Genomic DNA, 5,602 nt, shown 5'->3' with positions numbered 1-5,602 from the left:
AGTGAATTTTTCTGTACACAAAGTTTCTACAAAGTGAATATTTCAAGGGGGATTGTGCCAAGTGAAGTTCATGTAGACTGGTGCTCAGGGAAGGGGGGAGTGGGTGTTTTCCAAGCGATCTCTGATTGTTATCTCTCCATCTTCACATCACGCAGAGCAACAGCACAAAAATAGGCCCTTCAGCCCATCTAGTCCATGTTGAACTACTATTCTCCCTACTCGCATCCACCTGCACCTGGACGATAGTCCTTCATATCCCTCCTAACCCCTCCCATCCATGTACCTATCCAAATTCCCTTAAATGTTGAAATTGAATGTGTGTCAGCCACCTCCACGGGCAGCTCATGCCACATTCTCACCGCTCTGACTGAAGCAGTTCCACTCACGTTCTCCTTAAATATTTCACCTTTCATCCCAACCTATGACCTCGAGTTCTAGCCTCACCCAACGTCACTGCAAAGAGCCTGCTTTCATTTACCCTAACTTCCCTCAACTCCATCAGCCCTCACTATCGAGAGCCAGTGGACACCACATCACCCCTCTCCATACACACTTGGGGGCTGCTTCCAATGATACGTCTGTGCTCGGGTGCCCCTGAGAGAGACCACATGGTGTCTGTGGGCTCTCTAGAGACCTTTTGGGACCATAGGACACTATGGGGACAGGGTCACTCAGCTGAGAAACAGGCCCCTCAGTCCAACTGGTCCATATTACTCAAGGTGCATATCTAAGCTAGTCCGATTTGGTCCATTACCCTCTAAACTTTTCCTATCCGTGTACCTGTCCGTATCCCTATAAACCTTTCCCATCCGTGTACCTGTCCATATCCCTCTAAACCTTTCCTATCCGTGTACCTGTCCGTATACCTATAAACCTTTCCTATCCGTGTACCTGTCCGTATCCCTCCGAGCCTTTCCTATCCGTGTACGTGTCGGTATCCCTCTAAACCTTTCCTATCCGTGTACCTGTCCATATCCCTCTAAACCTTTCATATCCGTGTACCTGTCCATATCCCTCTAAACCTTTCCTGTCCGTATCCCTCTAAACTTTTCCTATCCCTGTACAGGTCCATATCCCTCTAAACCTTTCCTATCTGTGTACCTGTCCGTATCCCTCTAAACTTTTCCCATCCGTGTACCTGTCCATATCCCTCTAAACCTTTCCTATCTGTGTACCTGTCCGTATCCCTCTAAATCTTTCCTATCCGTGTACCTGTCCGTATCCCTCTAAACCTTTCCTATCCGTGTACCTGTTTGTATCCCTCTAAACCTTTCCTATCTGTGTATCTGTCCGTATCCCTCTAAACATTTCCTATCCGTGTACCTGTCCGTATCCCTATAAACCTTTCCTATCTGTGTACCTGTCCGTATCCCTCTAAACATTTCCTATCCCTGTACCTGTCCATATCCCTCTAAACCTTTCCTATCTGTGTACCTGTCCGTATCCCTCTAAACTTTTCCTATCCGTGTACCTGTCCATATCCCTCTGAACCTTTCCTATCCGTGTACCTGTCCATATCCCTCTGAACCTTTCCTATCCGTGTACCTGTCCATATCCCTCTGAACCTTTCCTATCCGTGTACCTGTCCATATCCCTCTGAACCTTTCCTATCCGTGTACCTGTCCATATCCCTCTGAACCTTTCCTATCCGTGTACCTGTCCATATCCCTCTGAACCTTTCCTATCCGTGTACCTGTCCGTGTCCCTCTAAACCTTTCCTATCTGTGTACCTGTCCATGTCCCTCTAAACCTTTCCTATCCGTGTCCCTCTAAACATTTCCTATCCGTGTACCTGTCCGTATCCCTCCGAGCCTTTCCTATCCGTGTACGTGTCGGTATCCCTCTAAGCCTTTCCTATCCGTGTACCTGTCCGTATCCCTCTGAACCTTTCCTATCCGTGTACCTGTTTGTATCCCTCAAAACCTTTCCTATCCGTGTACCTGTCCGTATCCCTCTAAACCTTTCCTATCCGTGTACCTGTCCGTATTCTTATAAACCTTTCCTATCCGTGTACCTGTCCATATCCCTCTAAACCTTTCCTATCCGTGTACCTGTCTGTATCCCTATAAACCTTTCCTATCCGTGTACCTGTCTGTATCCCTATAAACCTTTCCTATCCGTGTACCTGTTCGTATCCATATAAACCTTTCCTATCCGTGTACCTGTCCATATCCCTCTAAACCTTTCATATCTGTGTACCTGTCCATATCCCTCTAAACATTTCCTATCCGTGTCCCTCTAAACATTTCCTATCCGTGTACCCGTCCGTATCCCTCTAAACCTTTCCTATCCGTGCACCTGTCCGTATCCCTATAAACCTTTCCTATCTGTGTACCTGTCCGTATCCCTCTAAACATTTCCTATCCCTGTACCTGTCCATATCCCTCTAAACCTTTCCTATCCGTGTACCTGTCCGTATCCCTCTAAACCTTTCCTATCTGTGTACCTGTCCATGTCCCTCTAAACCTTTCCTATCCGTGTCCCTCTAAACATTTCCTATCCGTGTACCTGTCCATATCCCTCTAAACCTTTCCTATCCGTGTACCTGTCCGTATCCCTCTCAACCTTTCCTATCCGTGTACCTGTCCGTATCCCTCTAAACCTTTCCTATCCGTGTACCTGTCCGTATCCCTCTGAACCTTTCCTATCCGTGTATCTGTCCAAATGCCTTTAAACGTTGTTAACGTACTTGTCTCAACAACTTCCTCTGGCAGGTAAAATAACAGCATTTTAAAGGCATTTGGAATATACTGACTATTCTCTGGGTCGAATAAAATTTGCTCCTCATGTCCCATTTAAGTTATACCCATCAGTTTAAACCTGTGCCCTCTTGTCTCAAAAGACCAGACTTCTCATGGGAAGAGACTGTCACCATCCACCTTGTCTACAGCCCTCAGCCTCCATCGCTCCAAGGAAATGTCTCCTTATAACTCAGCTCTCCAGTCCATATAACTTCCTGGTGAATCTTTCCTACCCCCTTCTCCAGCTACATGATACCCTTCCTCTGTCTAGCTGGAAAATGACATCCCAGCCCCTATTCTCAGTGACGTTTGCCAGCACCTCAGCTAACGGGCAGCAGAGGGCGCCCGCTAGCCGATGTCCGGTGGAGAGGACAGTCCTGTGCTGTATTCTCGCTGGGTCGCCACTGTTATGGGCGAACCAGTGCCCAGGATTGCAGAGGGTTGAGGGTTATAGACTTGGCCACTGGCCGGCCCACCGTCCAGAGCATCAGCTTCCATTATTCCATCAACGGTCCATGAACGCTACCTCACTACTTTTGAATGCACAATCTGCACTACTTTTTTTCCTCTCTTTTTGAACTCCTTATTTAATTTAATTTGTTTTTATATAGCTTATTGTAATTTATAGCATTTATTATGAATGGATTGTACTGATGCCACAAAACAAATTTCACGACATATCCCGGTGATATTAAATCTGAATTTGATAAAGACCCTCACCATTCAGGCACCCCTCTCCTCTACACTCCCATCAGGAGCCTGAACAGCCGCACTCAACCTTGTAGGAGTAGCTTCTTCCCCTCTGCCATCAGTTAACACCACCTCACTATCTTAGTCCACAAGACCAAGCTCTCTTTTTGCATTATTGATGTTTATATGTTTTTTCCAGTAACTTGGAGTAGGGTTCTGGTGTATTGCACCAAATTTGCTGCAAAACAACAAATTTCACAACATGATAATAAACCTGATTTTGATTCTGTTACCACCTGAGGAAGGCTGTCCCACAGGCTCCAGATAGCTGGGACTGGGCAGCACTTAACTGTGTCAAGTCCATTTGCAAAACCTGTAACTCTGCAGGTCAGTCGGGGTGTAAACGGACCCTTGGAACTTGTCCAGAGAGAGAGATCCCCACGAACCCAGAGAGAGATCCCCCCTGAACCCAGAGAGAGAGATCCCCCCTGAACCCAGAGAGAGATCCCCCCTGAACCCGGAGAGAGAGATCCCCCCTGAACCCAGAGGGAGAGATCCCCCCTGAACCCAGAGAGAGAGATCCCCCCTGAACCCAGAGAGAGAGATCCCCCCTGAACCCAGAGGGAGAGATCCCCCCTGAACCCAGAGGGAGAGATCCCCCCTGAACCCAGAGGGAGAGATCCCCCCTGAACCCAGAGGGAGAGATCCCCCCTGAACCCTGAGGGAGAGATACCCCCTGAACCCAGAGGGAGAGATCCCCCCTGAACCCAGAGGGAGAGATACCCCCTGAACCCAGAGGGACAGATCCCCCCTGAACCCAGAGGGAGAGATCCCCCCTGAACCCAGAGGGAGAGATCCCCCCTGAACCCAGAGGGAGAGATCCCCCCTGAACCCAGAGGGAGAGATCCCCCCTGAACCCAGAGGGAGAGATCCCCCCTGAACCCAGAGGGACAGATCCCCCCTGAACCCAGAGGGAGAGATCCCCCCTGAACCCAGAGGGAGAGATCCCCCCTGAACCCAGAGGGAGAGATCCCCCCTGAACCCAGAGGGAGAGATCCCCCCTGAACCCAGAGAGAGAGATCCCCCCTGAACCCAGAGGGAGAGATCCCCCCTGAACCCAGAGGGAGAGATCCCCCCTGAACCCAGAGAGAGAGATCCCTCCTGAACCCAGAGAGAGAGATCCCTCCTGAACCCAGAGAGAGAGAGAGAGATCCCTCCTGAACCCAGAGAGAGAGATCCCTCCTGAACCCAGAGAGAGAGATCCCTCCTGAACCCAGAGAGAGAGATCCCTCCTGAACCCAGAGTGAGAGATCCCTCCTGAACCCAGAGTGAGAGATCCCTCCTGAACCCAGAGTGAGAGATCCCTCCTGAACCCAGAGAGAGAGAGAGAGATCCCTCCTGAACCCAGAGAGAGAGAGAGAGATCCCTCCTGAACCCAGAGTGAGAGATCCCTCCTGAACCCAGAGTGAGAGATCCCTCCTGAACCCAGAGTGAGAGATCCCTCCTGAACCCAGAGTGAGAGATCCCTCCTGAACCCAGAGAGAGAGAGAGAGAGATCCCTCCTGAACCCAGAGAGAGAGAGATCCCTCCTGAACCCAGAGAGGGAGAGATCCCTCCTGAACCCAGAGAGGGAGAGCTCCCCCCTGAACCCAGAGAGGGAGAGATCCCCCCTGAACCCAGAGGGAGAGATCCCCCCTGAACCCAGAGAGAGAGTTCCCTCCTGAACCCAGAGTGAGAGATCCCTCCTGAACCCAGAGAGAGAGATCCCTCCTGAACCCAGAGAGAGAGATCCCTCCTGAACCCAGAGAGAGAGATCCCTCCTGAACCCAGAGTGAGAGATCCCTCCTGAACCCAGAGAGAGAGAGAGAGAGATCCCTCCTGAACCCAGAGAGAGAGAGAGAGATCCCTCCTGAACCCAGAGAGAGAGAGAGATCCCTCCTGAACCCAGAGAGGGAGAGATCCCTCCTGAACCCAGAGAGGGAGAGATCCCTCCTGAACCCAGAGAGGGAGAGCTCCCTCCTGAACCCAGTGAGGGAGAGCTCCCTCCTGAACCCAGTGAGGGAGAGCTCCCTCCTGAACCCAGAGAGGGAGAGCTCCCCCCTGAACCCAGAGGGAGAGCTCCCCCCTGAACCCAGAGAGGGAGATCCCCCCTGAACCCAGAGGGAGAGATC

Source organism: Hypanus sabinus, chromosome 9 (assembly GCF_030144855.1).
Source record: "Hypanus sabinus isolate sHypSab1 chromosome 9, sHypSab1.hap1, whole genome shotgun sequence".
NCBI lineage: Eukaryota > Metazoa > Chordata > Chondrichthyes > Myliobatiformes > Dasyatidae > Hypanus > Hypanus sabinus.
This window is presented reverse-complemented; position numbering follows the sequence as displayed.